At 41.4% G+C, this 21014-nt stretch overlaps 1 protein-coding gene and 1 long non-coding RNA gene across 5 annotated transcripts in view; one reads left to right on the forward strand and one right to left on the reverse strand.

Annotated features, from left to right (window-relative positions):
- RIMS4 (regulating synaptic membrane exocytosis 4) overlaps window positions 1-21014 on the forward strand; it is a 75477-nt gene that overhangs the window by 12454 nt on the left and 42009 nt on the right. The window lies entirely within an intron of this gene.
- On the reverse strand, window positions 11393-18668 carry LOC120380570. Its single transcript, XR_005587807.1, has 3 exons — window positions 18573-18668; window positions 17680-17761; window positions 11393-11554 (listed from the first exon to the last, which is right to left on the reverse strand). It is a non-coding gene; the product is annotated as an uncharacterized LOC120380570 (long non-coding RNA).

Genomic DNA, 21014 nt, shown 5'->3' on the forward strand with positions numbered 1-21014 from the left:
TTGCATGTAAAACACAGGAGGTAATTGTCACACTCTACTCAGCGCTGTAGTACTGTGTCCAATTCTGGGCATCACGTTTTAGGAAAGATGTGGACAAACTGGAGAGCGTCCAGGGGTAAGAGCAAGAAAAACAATAGAAGGTTTAGAAAACTTGACATATGCGGAAAGGTTAAAAAACTGGGCATGTTTAGTCTTGAGAAAAGAAGACTGAGCAGGGACCTGATAATAGTCTTTAATTATGGTATAAGTTGTTAAAAAGAGAATGGCGATCAATTGTTCTCCATGTCTGCTGGAGGTAGGACAAGTAGTACCCATCCTAATCTGCAGCAAGGGATATTTAGGATTAGATATTGGGAACAACTTTCTAACTATAAAGGGTAGTTAAATTCTGGAATAGGCTTCCAAAAGGTTGTGGAATTCCCAGCACTGGAGGTTTTTAAGAACAGATTGGACACACACTTGTGAGCGGTGGTCTAGGTTTTAGTCCTCTCTCAGCCCAGGGAGCTGGATTAGATGACTTCTCAATGTCCCTTCTAGCCCCACATTTCTGTGATTCTATGATCCTGTAGCCCTTTCTCATGTGAAGAATTTTATCAAAGCCAATGGGACTATCCGTTTGAAGTAGCAGGCTTTGAGTTAGGTACAGTAATTCAAATAAATTGAGGAAGTGTGTTTCAAATGCTGCTCTGAAAACCAGGAAAAATAATGCAGAAAGTAGATAAACAATCCGATGTTCAATCTTGCAGATAATGGATATTGTATCATTGTGAGATTTATGGGACTGTTTCTGTTAAAAAGCTTCCTCATGCACTTTAGAACAGATCGCTGCCAGATTGGTCAAATTCCAACATCCAGACAGTTTGAATTGGCTGTCAGCTGCAGCGATAACTGTGGTGAACTCTTAACAGCCAGCCACTTTGTGAGCTCTGCAATTGGCCACGTGGTTGCAGCTTGTAATAAAACAGACAGTGTCAAAACGCTACACAGTATGAGGACATTTCCATGGTAACAGTAAAAATCCCATGGTACCTGTTCTTATGCTGTGGTATCAGTACAAGCTACCATGGCTATACTTTTTTTTTTCTCCATGTGGGACCTTAAAAATTTATGCGGTAATCCTATGGTATTTTTTTTAGTAAGGGTATGTTGATGATAGTTGAGACTGAGTTCAAAAAAGAAGCCCCCTCTGGATTTACAGGTGACTTTACTAAGGCAGGTGTTCCTGTTATAGACACAGTGATTACCACATTGTATTAAGAACAGTTGTTGTTTCTCTTTTATCCTGTACTTTAAAATGACCCTGTGTCTGTGGTCAGGCCTCTAGGAAGGACATCTGCTGTGTACCTGGGTGGCTTGGCCATTTGGATCCCTAGCTCTCACTTATTTGAGGTGCAGCTCCAAGATCACTCAGTGTATGGAAACATTCAAGTCATGTTTCAGATACAATCCTTTTAGTCCTGAGAATGCTTTGTAGAGGGTTAGCCACTGATTTCCATATGCAGCCTCACAGTGTCTGATCTCTACTGCTATTATTATGTGAGATCTGTCAGCTGCATCTGACACTGTTGATCATCAGGCTTTTTCTTTTGGACAGGAGCCTGAGGTCTTGGGGTAGAATTTTGCACACAGCTCTCGCGGTTTCATTCATTTCTTAATCAGTGTTTTATCTTGACTATAAATAATTCAACCCAGTTGCTACTTTTGCGTACAAAAAAGTCCCTCTAGGATTCTCCGCATCCTCCTCTGTATTTATGCATTTCCTCCAGGTCTTATTTTCCATTATTACAGTCTGTTTTTTCATTTATGCAGAAGATACACATTTATTGGGTTTGTATTCCTGACTCTTGGAAGACAGTTCTCTGTATTGCTGATTATACTGGCAAGCTACAATCCAGGATGCTGCACAGTCGCTTGTTAAGTGTATAGCATAGATAAGCAAGATGTTTCTTGTGTGGCCCCTTTTGTTACAGTCTACAGCCATTCACACAATAACACTTGCCACTTCTGTTTGCAGTCCTGATACCATGATGACTGGCACTCTAAATACAATAGGATAGATCTCATCTCAAAGGGGTGGACTGTGTACCCCATAAAGGGTGACCAGACAGCAAGTGTGAAAAATCAGGATGGGGTCGGGGGTAATGGAAGCCTATATAAGAAAAAGACCCAAAAATTGGGACATCTGGTCACCTTAACTCTATGTGAGCAGGAATAAAAAAAGGTTGATTTCCCAATTCTGTGCATGCACAGATGTGCACTTAATTTGCATGTGCAATTAGCAGTTATTCATCTCACTGGCCATCCATATTTGCATACACAATTATCACAACAGCTCATGCAGGTTAGTTTGCATATCCATTTACCTAAGTGTGGTGAGAGCACATCTCTTTGCATGTGCAATTGCACATCCAGGGTCTGATTCTCATTTACACAATGGCCCCACTACACAGCTGTGGCCTTGTGCGGTAAGAATTATTCTCTCACAGTTTTAACATCTAGTCTCAAGTGTTTTACTTGAAAGAGGGACGATGCGAAGAATTAAATAGAAGGTTGAAGAAAGCACAGCTTGAAAAAGAGGGAAAGGACGGTTCAGTTGAGATTCTGATCAGACCTGTTCTTCTGGGCTCACTTCTGCAGACCCTCCATTCTTTGCTTTGCAGACTTTCAGGACACCAAGTTGGCTTCTTAGAAGCTTGTTTTTTAATCTGTTTCCACTGAATTCTCATCTGCTGTCTAACAGGCAAAGGCCACGTTTGTGACCCAAGTACCTTCCATCTGCAACACTCCTGGTCCAGAGGCTTTTGTTTCTTCCCCCGCTCAAACCAACCAAAAGGCAGCAAAGCATTATGCAGCTTTTAGTATGGTGTGGCGTCAGCCCTGTTCCTCGGGCTCTCAAGCAGCTGGCTAAAGTCTGCCCGATTTACACCTCATGGAGCACTGAATTCAATAGGGTCAGTCAAGACACACGGATATGGGAATAATTCTGTTGGGAATAACACCAGGCAAACTATTCATAGGACATTTTAGCTGGTGAATTTGGCTTTCTTTGTGTTCAGTCTGTTCACTGGAGCTGTCTGCTGCAAAGAGACAGCAGGTTTTTAGGACAGATTGACAGGGAAAAGCAGGAAGCCTGCTACTTCCGCCCATAATTTTAATTCCCTAAAATGTGTAAAATTGTCTATTCCCTAAATAGGTGTCCACTACAGGCTTGAGATGAATTTTTCCATGACCATTCGTACCAACAGGAGTTAGTGCAAATGAATATTTGGGAAAAGTGATTACAAAAGAGGTGAAATTGTGAAGAACTGAAATTCAGCATCTAATTTGCCAAAATATCCAGACATGATTTTCCCTTCTGTTTGCTCAGCTCTGGTCAGGAGCACACCCTGATTTGCTGCTCATTTAACCCAAATGTAGTCCATGCAGCTGTAGCCACATACAATCTGAGAAGGATTTGGTCTTTGGTATTCTGTAAAACGATGTAAGGAAATGGAGCTTGTCAGCTATAGTGCTAACTAGTTATTCAGAGGAAGGTTATCACAGTCTTTCACGTGAGGTTGTGAGGATGCACCTTTTCTGTGAAATAGGTGCCAAGAAAAAAGACTGAAATCTCTACACAAGTACATCTTACATGACTCAATTTCATAATGAATTTATTAACCGACTTTCTTAAGCTTTCCTAGTCTTTAAATATAAGGAAAATCACAGCCAAGAGCAAACATTTTAAATCTTATTGATCTAAGTGGTCATAAATAGTTTGTCTTGATTTCTGAGTGCCTATCACCTCAGTCCTGTAGGTGTTCAGCACATTATTGTTGCCGAAAAAACTAGGACAGAGTTGGATTATATTTAACACAGCTCTATTTCAGCCTGACAACTAGCTATGGAACACCTACAAGCTTGTAACTGTGATTCACTCGGAAACTGACTTGACTGATGTCACAGCATATTAATAGCTCCATAATTGTAACCACTTTTAGCAACAAGTTTTATTAACAGCTACAAACAAACATCAATCATCTGAAAGCCCAAAAGTATTAGGTGTACACAAATGCAAAATATGCCAGGAAAGGAACTTCTTGCGCAGAAAAATTTTATTTTTACAGCAGATTTTAAGTCACCTACAGTAACTTTTAATTATTACTTAAAGTGTATCTTACTGATATTGAAAGGAGTTAGTCTGACAGCTTTGGGAACCAAAATGCATTTGACATTTTGAATGAGTAATTGAGGGGATGCTTCACTTTCACATGAAAGCAAGTAGCCCAGGGGTTCAGTTTAGGTATGTCCAGGAGCAATCAGAAACCATTTTCAAAATTAGTGAATCAGGCCTTAATGCCATCAGTATTTTTTTTTAATTGGACAATTTGGAATGTGTGTGTGTGGAACTGGAGTGGGGAGAGAGGGAATGGTGATACTCTTCCAAGCTCTGCCCACTTGAGATGCTATTGTCAAAATATGACTGTGTGCGCTTTCCAAGCTCCACTGGGCTCTTTGAGCTTCATTCCCCCTTGGTGGGGCTTGACTGTGTCCAGGAGCTTGGGATGCTGAGTTCCTTCATGACTGAAGTGTGTGTCGGGGAGGGAGAGAGGGGGCATCTTCCAGACACCACTGAAGTGAGAGGTTGCTCATAGTAAGTTGTGCTGAGCAGTGCCCCTTCCTTTCCTTTCTTACACGATGAACGAAATAATTAGCAATGTTGGTATTTAAATTTAAACACCCTGGGTCTCTCCCCTCGCTGAGATGAATGGGACAGGTTGCAGCCCTCAGAGCTACTGCTCCAGGCTCTCTACAGTCCTACTTTTGCATCAGTTACACTCATGTTTGAGGCTCTTTGCAACCACAACACTAGAGACTCACTTTTAAAAAGAAAAAAGAAAGCTAGATTAGAGAACAAGCTTCAGAGTGATGCAGTCCTCTGTACATTTGCATAGTCAGTACCCTGCAAGGGACTGCAGCTTTACCTCTAGAAAGGTCACTGGAAGCACATGATTTTTGATTGCAGCTTTTACTGTGCTGGTTACTTCCAAGAGCTAGCCCATTGCTGACCACGGGAGGCAGTCAATCATCTATTTCCCTCACTTCCTCCTTTTTCCTATTCTCTCTTCATCCTCATTCTCATATCTTTGCCCCACTTCTTGTCTTCCTTTGACCATGAATAATTCATTTGTGAGTGTTTAAATTTTAAGGTGCTGTCCGCTTCTATCTCATCCATCTACAGTGCTCATCACCTCTGTACGACTTTGCCGCTGCTGACCAGGACCTCTTGTGCTGGGCTCATACACATACTTTAGCAGCTGTGATCCTTCTGCACCTATCGGGAGGTGCTGATCCAGCATGCACTGATATTGCAGTTCAGGACAAATGACCATCCCTTTTAGAATTGACCAGTCAAAAATGGGTAAAAAATTCTGTGCTAGTTGCAGAGGAATAAGCCCTGGGCAAACCTTTTCCCTCCTCATCCTTGGTGCTAAGATCTGTAGAAACATATTCTCCCTGTGGGATGCAACCTCCTCTCCAATGTGGTGTTAACAGGCTAGCTAGCTAATTAAATATGACTTTTTTTACAGAAATGTCATATGCATTTTGAGTGTTTTGATAGCAGGTGATTCATTGGGCATGTAACAAAGCAAATGATCGAGTCACCTTCTGGCTCAATGTGTGTGTGCTACACAGTGTGCGGCAGTGAAGAAGTGTAATTAGCAAGGCACATAAAATCGGCTTGGAAAAACTATGTGAAAATAAGTAGAAGGATTTGAAAGAGATTAGGAAAGTAAATGACAAACCAGTGATTAAATGGTGCATGATTAATAACTGTGGAAATAAAAGGATTGACTAAATATTGTGACTCTCTAATGGCTGCCCAATGCAAGAGAAAATATCCTGTGTAAAATACTCCAGAAATGGACCTGTAGATATGCATGTGCTGATACCTGTATAACATTTGTTTCCTCCTGGATTTCTGGCCACAATCTGGTATAGCAGCAACTGAGTCTCTGACCTGGTTGAATCAGTGTCCTAAACTGCATTTTCCATCTTTAACTATTGTGGTCACAATTAAAGCTCAACTCTGAACAACAGGTACCCCTCTGACATGATTTACTGAGGGTATTTCCTACCCTCAGTAAATCAAATAATATATATCGCTTTGAGATAGATAGCTTTTGTCAAATAGTGGCTCTTCATTGGTGACTGCTTTTCCTTGGCTATGCTGTATACATTGGCTTGGCAGGATTAGATTATCGGTCAATGTTGGTAAACATCAGTTTCACCCCGTGCGCACGCACATGATTTCCATTGATAAGTCAACATTTACAGATAGGCAAAGTAAGAAAATTGCTGCTTGTGAAAGTGGAGTTTGATTTAAGGATAGTTTGTATATTTTGATATGTGATGTTGATAATTTGTGTTTTAATGGCTTTAAAGCTTTGACTCTTTTTAAACAAATGTCTATTGTCATTAAATAATTCTGATTCTCTCCTTCCTATAATTTCACACAGCTGTGAAAATTTAAATATATAAAATTAAGAAAAATGCTTTAAACTCATTTTGCACACTAGACATTTTAAATCAATAAAAATTAGAAATAAATGTTTTAAAATGGACATAGATATATCTGTTGAAATTGTACAAAAAAAATCATCAAATTCTGCTTAGTAGTTAACATGTGATGAAGAGTTCATTTGCTGTAGAACTATTTCTATTAGTGGCTAGAAATCCCCTGTTTTATAATGATACTGGTTGGACATACATGATCGAGGTGCATTCTGTAAACCTTGAATTTCAGTAGGACTAACCATACCAGTATTAAGACTATGGTGATGTTTCAATAGCACGTAATGCCTGGACCAAGTCAAGGTTTCAGCTCTGCTCTCTTGTCTGTTGCTCAAAACTATTCTTAAATTTTTTTTTTAAAGTCCTGCCCATGTTTAATGAACACTCTGTAGAAGGCCACTGACTGCTCTTCCTTTTTCCAAGACCTACCCCTCTTGTGGGGTTTCTGATCCCAGGCTCCAACCCTGAAACATCTCGAGGGGGATGGTCTCCAAGCCCAGGCTCCAGTCTAAATCCAAATCTCAACACTGCAATGTTTAGCCATGCAGCCCAACCCCATTGATCCAGGCTCTGACACTCGGTGCTGTGGGTTTTTTATTGTGGTGTAAATATACCCTTACATGCCACAAAAGTGCATCATAACAGTGTTAAAGGTCTTAAATGAGTAAAAGCCAAAAGAATCGGAGTGAAAATGCCATTTTAAATTTGGTCTGGCTGGACCAAAGCTTTACTGTTGATGTAGCCCCTCAGCTAAGAACCTTGGAGCAAAGCTGTAGGACAGGGAAGCTTTTGGTGCAACAGAGTGAGTTAAGAACATGATTTCAGTCTTTAATTCCCAGGATGTGCTGCTAATATTGCATGAGGAGTTCTCATGCAATATTCTCACCTTGCTGGTAACAAACCCCCTTGTATTGTAGTGTACAGAGGGTAGAGCTAGTACTGGGGGTGTGTTCTTGTTTCCCCACTTAACAGGATATTGTTAGCTTCTGTGGGGGAGGGGTGGAATCGCATCTTCTTCTTCTTTTTTTAAACTTACTACTGTGACAAGTTTCCTGTAACAGAGATTAGAGAAAATAATGAAATAACATTTTGTTTAGCTTCTCTACTTGGACAGCACTTTTCCTGTATTCTGGGTATAGTCAGACATTTCCCCTTATTTGTCGGGTCCTTCTCCCCATGTTAGAGAGAAAAACATTTTAAAAATAGGCAAATGTGACTATAAAACGACAGAAATTGGCTGTGTGTGGGGTGGGGGGGGGTGTTGACCAGGGAGAGGACAGGTGTAAGACCTTAAACTGCTTCAGTGTCATTTCTTGAAGCTGATTAGACTACAATTTGTCTGCGTCCCTTTCTACTAAAAGTCTTTCTTGATTCAACCAAGGGCGGGAGAGAGAGAGCACCACTGGGCAACAAACTGAGACTAAGGGCCAGATTTTAAAAGGTATTTAAGTATCTAAAAATGCAGATAGGCACCTAATGGGATTTTCAAAAGTGCCTAGGTGCCTAACTCCCATTAAAACCAATAGAAGTTAGGTGCCTAGATGCACCGTTAGGCACCTAAAAACCTTTTTTTTTAAAAAATCTGGTCCCAAGTGCATTTCCTAGTAGCATCTAGACTTTGTCTGTGAAAATATGCCAAATATATTATCCATATATCCAAGCTTGTGTAACTAGAAATTGTGAGGGTGGGTCAAAGACCATTTTGGAGATTCTGGGTATATCTTCCTTTGGGACATTTTCTTTTAACACACTCGACACCTGGTTCAAAGGGGTAAGAAAGCATATTCATCAAAAGTATTTTAAGAGCTTGCTTCAGCAAAAATTCCTCCATAACAGGGTTGGTCTAGGAGGATTCACAATAGTTCTGGGTTGGCAGGTCATTTGATTACATTTATTGATTTGTATCTTTTTTTTTATTTTGGGATTAGGTTTTATTGACTGTTATGTTTGAATTATAGTAGAGTGCCTAGCAGTATGGATAGGTGCTTCATAAACTGAAATAAATATCCAGAGAAGAGATAAATGCCATTTGAGTCAGGGAAGCCACCAGAAACCTTCCTGAAAGCTAGATAGTGGAATTTTAACAAGTAGTTGCTGAGGGCCCACTCCAGCACGTCGGTGTCTAATCCTTCTAAATCTCCTGGCTTTTGAGGGTTGGAGACAGTCTAAGATCTGGGAGGTGAACTGTACCTTAGTTGGAACAGTGCAGTAAATAATTAGCTCTCTTCAAAATGTCTGCAGCAGCTTTCATCTTGTCAGTAAAGTCATTATTAGAGGCTGCATATAGGGATCTATTAAGCTTCAAAGATAAAACCTTCCATACAAAATGTATCAGCCATGAAACACTTTCTGACACTGCAGAATGAATGACACTGTACAAAGAAATGGATTCATATTACTCAGTACTTTATAATATAGAGGGATGTTTGATAAATACAGTGGGGTGTGTGTTAAGCATAAATGTCCAAAGAAGATTTTATTTAATGCAACTGATACATATTTATAATACCTTCAGTGGGAAAATGTTTTAATTAAAATAAAAATGTACTGTTTAGCTCTTGGCAATTGGAATGAAAGGTTCTGTTCTCCCCTCAGTGCATGTACAGAGTTCCCTCTGGAGTAAATGAAATTACAGGCCTTGAAGGGAAAAGAAGAGATCTAAGGAGTACACAGTATATAGGAAATATAGGGCTGACTCCTATCCAGGGCTAGCCAGATAAACCAGGTTCAAACAGCAGTCAGAGATCAGTAAATAGGTAACCGTCCTTTATCCAGCAGGCTACAGTCTCAGTAGTTAATCAGCCGTTGGGACCTGAAAAGATCCCCCAGGGCTATCTATTTAAACTCCTTGAATCATGAATATTCTCTTCCCACCACCTTGCAAAGCAGCCTTTCAGTGCATTGTCTTATCTGTGTGCAACTTGCTTCCATCTTCCAGTTCAAGAACTTTAACCACTGATTTGGAGAGCTGGGCTCTGTAACAAAGTGAAGACAAGCTGGCTGGGTTCATTTTGTACAGATGGTTAGGAGTGTGGTGTGCTATGATAAGATGGGATGACAATATACAGAATCTAAAGGAGAAGTGCTAACCTTTAGGCAGCACAACACCTGAGAATGAATAATTATCAAGGTGCATTACATGGATAGTTACAGGAGCTGAAGTAGCACTGATGTGAACTCACAATCTACAGCGAAAACACACAATGGGCTAGGATCCTCTGCTGGAGTAAACTGGAGTAGCTCCATCGACGTCAGTGACGCTTTACATCAGCTGTGGATCTGGCCTACAGCATTTAATGTTTCAATAATAATTGCACTACTTGGTGTCAGTGGGGTGGAGAAGGGACATAGCCTTGTCAAAGTACCTAATGTCATTAAAGGGCACTGTCTGAGAGAGATGACTAATGTTATTACTCGTCTTGCTTTAATGAAGAGATCAGAAGTGTGTTCCCTCCTCTTTCTAGAGTTTGCTAGACTGATAATTTACAATGCATCAAGAAAAACCATCCCCAGGCAAATCAGACTCCATATTCAGTAGCTCCTGGCTTACGTAGTTTAGTTTTGTGTCTGACTGGTAAATTACTTTTAGTTCAATAATTTATCTACTGCCAACCGTTTTATTGTCATTTTGATTTATTAATGAGTTGACTTGGAAGGGTATCCTCATGCTATAACACAGTGAAGTAAAACCAAGACTTGTATTAAGCACAGATTGCAAATGTAAACAGGTATGGTTTTAACCACGCAGCATTTTGTCCCATGCTGGCTACTAAGAGAAGGCTGGACCTCCTGGGTGCTAAACTAATCTTTGCCATTATGTCTTACCTTTCCCCTCTATGTGCAATGAGGTGATATAACACTTCATCTTCATAAGGAGATTGTGATGCTTAATTAGATAATGTTTGTAAAGCACTATATGAAATTGCCAGGTATTATTATCCTCCCACTCATTTCTAGAGCTGGATAAATACTGCCAAAAGGTATTGTCTACTTCATAAAAACAAAACCCTCAGACTTCCTTGCTCTCTATTTGTGACCCCTTTTTACATGCTACTTGTAAACATTTGTGAGGGGATTTTTTTGCAAAAATATTTGGAGAAAGACAAAAAAGGGTTACAAGTGAACCACTGCAAATTTATAATCAGCTGAGTGTTTGCATCAGAGGAGTTCGTGTAGGCGTCTTGAAAGTTCTTTCTGGGATTCACTCAGTTGGGAAGCAGAAGTGTTATGTTATGTGACCAAGGAGCAGGAATATCAAGTTACAGAAAGCAAATTCTCTGAATTCCTTCCTAATTCCAGGCCGTAAGGACCAGATCCAGAAAGGTACTTAGATGCCTAACCATATTGTTTGTTTGCACCCAGTTTGCCGAGCAATAGTTTGCTCTACATCAGTGACCTGTCCTCTTCATTATTTACCGCTCGCCCAATTTTTGTCATCTGCAAACTTTGAGTGACCAGTTTGTTTTCTTCCAAATCATTGATAAAATTTTGTATAGTGTAGGGGCAAGAACAGATCCTGTTGGGGACTCCACTAGAAACATATCTGCTTGATGATGATCCCTCACCCCTCCGTTTACAATTACATTTTGAGACCTATCAGTTAGCCAGCTATTAATCCGTTCAATGGGTGCTATGTTCATTTTATATTGTTCTAGTGTTTCAATCAAAATATTGTGTGGTACCAAGTCAAATGCCTTACAGAAGTTTAAATATATTACTTCAACACTATTTTCTTTATCAACCAAACTTGAAATCACATTTAAAAAAATCAGGTTAGTTTGACAGGATCTATTTTCCAAAATCCAGTGCTGATTGGCATTAATTATATTACCCTCCTTTAATTCTTTATTAATTAACTCCTGTATCAGCTGCTCCATTATCTTGTCCAGGATTGATTTCAGACTGATGGGCCAATAATTACCTAGATCATCCTGCTTATTTTGTTTAAATATGACACAAAATTATCTTTCTTCCAGTCTTCTGGAACTTCCCTGGTGTGCTGAAATTTAATGAAAATCAACATTAGCAGACCTGTGAGCTTCTCAGCTAGCTCTTTTAAAACTCGTAGATGCAAGTTATCAGTTTTCTACAATTCCTAGCTTCTGATTTATATTCATTACTGTCAACTTTCTCTTTCTTCCGTGTGTGTGTATGTGTATATATGTGTATGTGTGTATAATAATTTTTGTAGCTGCCTTCACCTCCCCTCTAAACCATGTCAGTTTTTTAACCAATATGAGCTTCTTCCTTAAATGTGGGATTGTGGCTTTTTGAGCATCTGGTAATGTGTTCTTAAACAATTCCCAATTATCATTCACATTTTTCTGATTAAATTCTTCCTCCCACTTGATTTGGGGTTCATAGTAGTTTTCAGCTTTGTGACACTGGCCCTTTGAAAGAACCAAGTATATATATCTTACTGGTTGGACTTTGTGTTTGCACATTATAATTGGAAGATTGGCTATGGCCCTGGAGGTTTTTCGCCTTCCTCCGAAGCATGGGGCAGGGTTCACTTGCTAAGGAGTGGGTGGATCGGCTTATGTGGCCTGCATCTTGCAGGAGGTCAGACTAGATGATCATAATGGTCCCTTCTGATCTTGAATTCTATGATTCTATGATAATAAATGTGATCAAGTCATGATCACTTGTGTCTAAGCTGCCATTAATTTTTAGTTCTGTGATCAGTTCCTCTTTGGACTCCTCTACCCTTAAAACACTACAGTGATGCAGTTAGAACATAAGAACGGCTGTACCGGGTCAGATCAAAGGTCCATCTAGCCCAGTATCTGTCTACCGACAGTGGCCAATGCCAGGTGCCCCAGAGGGAGTGAACCTAACAGGCAATGATCAAGTGATCTCTCTCCTGCCATCCATCTCCATCCTCTGACAAACAGAGGCTAGGGTCACCATTCCTTACCCATTCTGGCTAATAGCCATTTATGGACTTAACCACCATGAATTTATCCAGTTCTCTTTTAAACGCTGTTATAGTCCTAGCCTTCATAACCTCCTCAGGTAAGGAGTTCCACAAGTTGACTGTGCGCTGCATGAAGAAGAACTTCCTTTTATTTGTTCTAAACCTGCTGCCTATTAATTTCATTTGGTGACCCCTAGTTCTTGTATTATGGGAATAAGTAAATAACTTTTCCTTATCCACTTTCTCCACATCACTCATGATTTTATATACCTCTATCATATCCCCCCTTAGTCTCCCCTTTTCCAAGCTGAAGAGTCCTAGCCTCTTTAATCTTTCCTCATATGGGACCCTCTCCAAACCCCTAATCATTTTAGTTGCCCTTTTCTGAACCTTTTCTAGTGCCAGTATCTTTTTTGAGGTGAGGAGACCACATCTGTACACAGTATTCAAGATGTGGGCATACCATGGATTTATATAAGGGCAATAATATATTCTCAGTCTTATTCTCTATCCCCTTTTTAATGATTCCTAACATCCTGTTTGCTTTTTTGACTGCCTCTGCACACTGCGTGGACATCTTCAGAGAACTATCCATGATGACTCCAAGATCTTTTTCCTGACTTGTTGTAGCTAAATTAGTCCCCATCATATTGTATGTATAATTGGGGTTATTTTTTCCAATGTGCATTACTTTACATTTATCCACATTAAATTTCATTTGCCATTTTGTTGCCCAATCACTTAGTTTTGTGAGATCTTTTTGAAGTTCTTCACAGTCTGCTTTGGTTTTAACCACTGCTGCAGCTGCATAGCTTTAGCACTTCAGTGAAGACACTACCTGGGAAGGGTTCTCCCGTCAGTGTAGGTAATCCACCTTCCCAAGAGGTGGTAGCCAGATCAATGGGAGAATTCTCCCATTGACCTAGTGGTGTCTACACTGGGGGGTAGATCTGTTTAACTGCATCACTCAGGGGTGTGGATTTTTCAAACCCCGAGTGACATAATTATACTGTGCTAATTCCTAGTGTGGGCCAGGCCTTTATCTGTAAAGATGAAGTCTAATGTAGAATTTCCCCAGGTTTGTGTGATGCTGACAGGCCAGGTGCCAGCTCATGCGAACGTCCCCATGTCTCAACCAGAGACTCACACATCACATTGGGAGCATCACAGTTAGTTGCCACACTTTTTTCACAAAAAGCAAATAGAAGAGACTGCAGTCATGACCCGAACAGTCTAAGGATCATTCTTGTGGGAGCAAAACCCAATAACCTATGCCTTCTCAAAGCTACCTAACTGTGCTTGAATGTTCCATATCAAATAGGCATGCTGACTTGCTTGTGTACAAACCAAGCGTTATTGACCAGAGAATCCTTTGAAACAAATATATTTTTAAAAAAATCAAACTGTTCCTGGACAATTTATGAAGAGGAAAAGGCAAACTTCAACAGATAACTTGCCATTTTATTCTCCCAGCACTAATTACACAAATCAGTTAAGTAACTAAGACAGGAATAAGGCTCTCAGTTGCCTACTTAATAAAATGCTGACAGAGATGATAATCATTCCTTTAAAAAGAAAGAAGAACAAATGATTGAACTAATCTGCAACTGGGTGGGTGTCTGTCTAATGAAAGACTCAGACTTTTTGTTACTGTGAAAGGAGCAACGGAGATTCCTTTCATTATTAGAGTGTCTCTTCATCCACCAGTGCCTTTGGGTAACCAACCATGAGATCTTTGGGTTGTTACTATTATTAAATACCCCAAAGCATGTTAGGAATGTAACAGAACCAGGTGAAGACACCTGGAGGTGCCTTGAAGGGCATTCTAAATACAGTCTAAATTCAGACATGCCACAGCAGATGAAAGTGAATAAAAGACAAAACTGGGAGAAAGGGCAAGGTAGGAGAAGGATTACAATAATAAGATCCCCCTAATTACTTTGTGCCTGATCCTGCACCCATTGAAGTCAATGGGAGCATTACCGTTGACTTCAGTGGGCACAGGATCAAGGCCCGAGGCACATACATATCTGGAGATGGTCCTAACAATTAGGATTCCTGCAGGTAGTGGTGGCCTTGGGCAAAATTTCAGATGGCACCCAGTAATCTGTGATATTTTGGTACATTTGAGAATTCAGTGAAATGGATTTTTCTTTCTGCATCATTGGAGCAAATAGCTCGTCCAACCCAAAGGTCAGGCCTTTGGGACATTTCGTGCTGAGCCCTGTTCCTTAAGCTGCACATGTACTAATTAATTAAGGCACTTTTGAAAGTGTCTCTTCATCCCCTTTTGTGGCTTTGAGCTATTCAGTGAAAGCAAAGGGTTGGCATTTCTGCCTGCAGGAACATATGCTGAACAGTGTGGAGCACCAGACCAGCTGCCCTGCTGGGACCTTCCATTGAAAGAGCTCTGTGGCTAATGGAACAGCGGTAAATGGAGAGGAAGGTTAATGAGTTTTGCTTTAATTTGACTTTGCCATCTCTCTGAGTGAGGCAATTGCCTCCTGCCCCCCCACCCCCAACAGAGCTGGCACTGACTTGATTTTTATGGTCACTAACAAACCGGGTGACAGAAGCTGTGTTATGAAAATGTGTTTTTATGGAAATATTACATAAATGAGTCATCTGCATGCATTTGGAAAGGCCTATTACACTGACACACACTGTCACCAAAGGCTGTATAGCATATTGGTCAAATATGGTGGTCTTGGAAGTGAGCTCAGAGAAAATTGCACATGGCCAGAACTCGCAGAGAGGGACAGAAACTCTCACTGTTAATCAGTTTTCAAGTTGTTAAATCAGAATTAAATTGCTCAAGTGCAGAAGAAATTATGCTGCATCTCAGTCCCAGGTCCTGTGTCAGAATTTCATGGGCCGCATAAGGAATCACATGATGGTTTTACGGTCTAACAGCATAGATTCAATAAACAGGGACAAAGTCTTATCACAGCTAGTCAGGAGGATTTTGGTCAGTCAAGAGTGCACATTCCAGACTTCAGGAGCTAAATCCCAGCCTAAAAATATGAATAAATTATAATGAATTTAGAAGGATGATATTGTGAATCTTATGTTCACCAACTTAAGGCCAAATTCAGCATTCAGTTATGAGTACACAGCTGTAATTGATTTCAGCAGGCACATGCAAAATGGAGGGTAGAATTTAGCCTTTAGTGCATAACATTAGAGAGAGCTTTGGTTAAGATTTCTCAGTAGCCTTTTATTGTTGGCTTTTTATGGCAAATTATTTAGTGTGTGTTTTCATTGATTTATTAAGCTAAGCTTTGTTGCCATGTCTGTGATAGGCAGTTTCTGATGTTATCATTTGCATAAACTTAGTGAATAGGGCAATATGGCATGTCAGTGACTATTAATAATCTGGAGGCTGTTTTGCCACCTGGTAATATGATTGATACCTATATATCTATGCAATACTTTTACAAACTTCGGGTGAAGCTGAAAATTACTCTGCAGGGCTCCTTGCAGGCATTGGGCAAAGCTATAAGTAGCACACATTATATATGCTGGCAAAACATAAAGGAAGACATGGTCCCACTGCCAAAGAGTTTACATTGTAAAAAAGCAAAAGATAGGAGAAAGAGGCACATCATACATGTGAATGATTAAGGCAGGGTTTCTCAAACAGGGGTCGCTGCTTGTGTAGGGAAAGCCCCTGGCAGGCCAGGCCAGTGTGTTTACCTGCCCCATCCGCAGGTCCGGCCGATCGCGGCTCCCACTGGCCGTGGATCACTGCTCCGGGCCAATGGGAGCCGCTGGAAGCGGCGCGGGCTGAGGGACTTGCTATAATTGAATTTTCACCATGGAAGTGGCTGACAAAATACACTGTATTTAGCTTTGATTCTAGATGTTCTCCGTTTCCCTCGACAGCCCAGCCTCTACAGATGAGTGGTAAAATCAGAAATGGGGGGAACTAAGTGTTACTGGCTACTCTGAAGCAACGATTAACATCCCTATGCAGCACATCTGGGATTCTCCATTGAGGGTGGGACTAGTGCTCTTGGGAGACAGGTGATTTTTTTACAATACAGCTTTATGGTGCGCAGTGTGGTCCATGCAAACAGGTTCCTAAAGTACTTTGGAGTTAAATAGTTACAGAATGAAACTAAAATAAAAGCAGCAGCCAAAAGAATGTAAAGGCAGCAGGTGAGTTAACTGAAGAAGGCAGAAAAAGAAGGTCCTTAAGATTCAGTTGGAACGAGTTGATGGTCACTATTTTGACTGGCATACCAGCAGGGGCGGCTCTAGACACCAGCGCGCCAAGCAGGCGCTTGGGGCGGCCGTTTCCCGGGGGGGCGGCATTTGGCTCCGGTGGAGCTCCCGCCGGCATGCCTGCGGCAGGTCCACCGGAGCCGGGCAGCGGACCTGCCGCAGGCATGACTGCGGCGGGTCCCGTCTTCCCGCGGCTCGGTGGAGCTCCCGCAGGCATGACTGCGGCAGGTCCGCTGGTCCCGGGCTCCGGTGGACCTGCCACAGGCATGCCGGCGGGAGCTCAACCGGAGCCGCGGGAAGAGGGGACCCGCCGCGGGACCGGGGAAGGGCGGCGCAGCGCTCCGCGCTGCTTGGGGCAGCCTACTGTCTAGAGCCGCCCCTGCATACCAGGGACCTCTAGAGCTAAATGCACGAGCCTCTACAGCTTGAGCTAAAGACCTCGGTTCTGTAGCTGAGGCCTGCACCAGACTCTTTACACATACTGACCAGTGAGTTACGCATACGAAGGAAGGAAATGTAGAATTGTCTGCTGACATGAATGGGAGAGTAGTCCTGCTGTTTGAGGCTTGAGGCCAACGTTGTCACGCTTTCTTGTGCTGTAACAAAGACAGCAGCAGTAGCAGGATTGGAGACATCTTCAGAGAGCTGTGTCATGGGGAGACCCCAGAAGAGAGTCTTAATTGCCACATGTAACTGAAATTGGTAACATGAACTGGACGTCAGCCTGACACTCTGTCGTTCCGTTTCCCTGCCTCTAGTTTGCAGTGTTATGGGCCTCTCGCTGTTACTATTTAAAGTTCCTCCCACGGTATATAGCTAAAAGGCTGACATGTAATTTGCCTTCTGAGTGGATTCCATCATCCCTAGGTGTATACAGGAACGAAGTAGCTGATGACCTGACCAGAACTGGAAGATCAGAAACTCTCAGGATGGAATGATACCTGTTGAGCATATTGGCACCCTACCAAGAGGAATATTACCTGAAATAAATGGTCAGAAGGTGAAAGATCCTCTGATCTTGGAAAATAACATCCACTCTTGTGAGGTTGTAGACAGGACACACTGCAGGAATGAAATCAATAGAGATGGGCCTAAGATATATCCACTCTGCAAGATGTTTTGGGATCAGGCTTTAATACCTGCCCATGCATTTGAATGTAATATCATAGGGAACCTGAAGCTTTCAGACTGGACACCTTGGATCTAGCCTTTGAACGCAACAACTTGCATTGGGTTCTTTTTGTATTCTCGACTTTTGTGGCCTGATATGCTTATCGCAGGACAACAACAACAGCATGGAAAGCTGAAATAGGAAGGGCTACTTTTGATTAAAAAAAAAAAAAAAAAAAGCTTTACTTCCACCCACCCAGAGCCTGATTCATGGTACCTCCCTGCACCAGTATAAAACAAAAATGCTCATTGGCCCTCTCATTGGTGTGGGTGTTGGTGTTGGGATGGTGACAAAGTCCTTGCCTGTGTGTTACCTTAGAGCTGTGGGTAAGGCAAAGCCTAATATAAGACATTAGGCTGGTTTATTGGTTGGTTTGTATTTTTTTTTTAATATTACAATATTTAGGCAAGAACAAATTGCCCTTGTATATAGTCAGGGATGGCAAAATTCCCCTCCAAAGTGATGTTATTAAATTTGCAGTCTTCATTTCAAATGCTTTCCAAAGTGACTATTGACAGAATTTACAAGCTGGAGTTTCTTACCAACTCTTCAGTCCAATGATTTATGTTTAAAGGGGAACTTCAGAGATTTTTGCTTTGGAAATAAATTAAGATTTCCATCCCACTAACTCTATACAGGCTCCACATCTCCAGAGACATTTTAAAATGGAAATAATGGAATGTCATTTCCTCCTTCAGTCACCTGCCAGGTCCTGAGTCCAGGTGTCTGTGTTTCTTTGGCAACAAAAAAGGACACTGCAAAATAAATAAAATAAAGCATGTCCTTGTACTACCTGCTACTACAAGATCTTTGTGATGTCGTCCTCTGTTGCCAGGGAAACACAGAATCCTGAACTCAAGACTTGCCAGCAAATGAAGGAGGAAATAAATTTGTTGCTTCAATTTTAAGTGTTCTTTGTGATTTTAAAGAATGCACAGAGATTTGTTACTGATTTGGGATCTAAAGCGTTTATCTGAAGTTCAGCTTCAAAATTATGTTTGTGTGTGAAATTCTTTCATATCTCATTGCATCTATTTCTTTATTTGATGCAAATATGAATCTGGAGTCTAAATGGCACAGCATTCATTTTAGCACTAATGCCTGCTGCAGTGTAACTAGATGCACATAAAATATTAACACACATACAGTATGTGTCGCAGAATAAAATGTTGTGAAAATTTGTTGCATTGTATCCAAAATTTATTTCCTTTGCCACTGTCAGCACCTTGTCTCAGAAGAAATTCCACAACATTTTAATTTCTGCCAGTTCCTTGGCTAATTACGATAACTACAGGTAGAAAACAGTCCAGTTGTGTAGATACATGCATCTTATGAGCAACCTCAGAATAATTTACAAGGTCTGTAATATTCCAGTCTCTACTCCCCCTCTTCTTTCTGTAGACTGACCTTGTTTAAACACTGTGTCTTGTACCTTTCTTGTACATTTTATAAATCAGTTCACATCAAATATTTCTCTGTTCGTTATGGTATAATGATTTTTCCTCCTCAACACTAAATGCAGATACATGCTCCTCTAATAAATGTTTGATCTGGCTGAACTACTTATGGTAGTCTGCAAAATTATTTTTACAGTGGCTCTGTCACAACTTAGTACATAGTCTTTTTTTTACTCTGTTCTGTCCTCTGTTACTCCCCCTTGGCAAAGAGGTACAGAACCCAGGAAAGTTCATTTCATTTCCACTTCGCCTATAAAATAAATTTAGAAATATTTTGAACAAAACTATGCAGCCTCAGCCATAGGATTTTAAATTACCTTGGGGTCACACATGTTCCAGAGGCACGGGGTAGTCATGGCTAGGTGCAGTCATACTGTATCCATGATTAATGGTCAGCCATTTGATTGGCTGGCACAGAACTATTCTGTGATAAGAGTGGCTAGCACAAATTCCATTTGATACAATATTGAATACCATGACCTGCCTTTTCCCCTCCAAATCCTTGTAATTGACACATCTATTTGGTTGTTTATTAAAACAAGATCTTGCTGTTGTTCCTCAAGTATTCTACTGTTGCATTGATGGATTTTTTTTCCTAATACTCAGTAATTTTTAAACGAGCATGATATTTTGGATGGGTTCCTACATCCTCCTATATTCTTTAAAGGATAAAGAAATTGTCTCTTTTCCTACCCTGCTCAAGTTTTAAATGATTCTTCTGTTGAGAACACAGTACTCTGCTTAAACTCTGGGCCAAATTTCCAAAACCACTTTAACTCATCGGGGAAGATTTTTCACATCTGAGCGTTTTGTTTTTTCACACTAATCCCAGATGTAGCCAAGATGTTATCAGTTTGCCAGATCTGTGGATGAGAAAGTTTAGACCTCGGATTTAGGGTCCCTTGAAAATTTGGTCCTACGTTATTTTTTGCCAGAGTATTGGTGGAACATGCAAAAAGTAACTGAGCCTCTGAACAATTTGGGTACTGTTCATGATCCCTGCTGATTCGGGTGCACTGATGGACTTCCATAGACTCTTACCAAGTTCAAAACAGTAGATTTGATATGTCTGTTTCCCGCTTGTGTCCTGACAAAACTGATCTCAAAACTGGTTGCATTGGATCACATGGTCTCATGCAAACTACAGCTCAGGGGTTGGTTCTGTCTGCTTCTAGCACAGCCTGAGTTGGAGACCAACCTTCTCCCCAGAGGCGGCTCCAGGCACCAGCACACCAGGCGCATGCCTGGGGCGGCAAGCCACGGGGGACGCTCTGCCGGTCGCCGCGAGGGCGGCAGGCAGGTTGCCTTCGGCATGCCTGTGGAGGGTCTGTTGGTCCCGTGGCTTCGGCAGACCTCCCACAGGCTGCCGCCGAATCCGCAGGACCGGGGACTTCCCGCAGGCAAGCCGCCGAAGGCAACCTGCCTGCCGTGCTTGGGGCGGCAAAATACCTAGAGCTGCCCCTGCTTCTCCCCAGGCAGTCTGGGATTCTGCTGTTGCTTGCAACCTTCCAAATTATTATGCTGGCCCTAGATTATCTTTTTGGCTCTGTACTTGCTTCACAGGATGCTTTCCCTTAACTCCCCCAGGCAGAGTGGGGCTTTTAAATTAACCCTTGATTCTGAAAAGTCTTTCACGTGGATGAGCCCTTAAGAATACATGGATCCATTTGCAGGAGCAGGGCTCTTG

This window comes from Mauremys reevesii, linkage group 13, assembly GCF_016161935.1.
Source record: "Mauremys reevesii isolate NIE-2019 linkage group 13, ASM1616193v1, whole genome shotgun sequence".
Lineage (NCBI taxonomy): Eukaryota > Metazoa > Chordata > Testudines > Geoemydidae > Mauremys > Mauremys reevesii.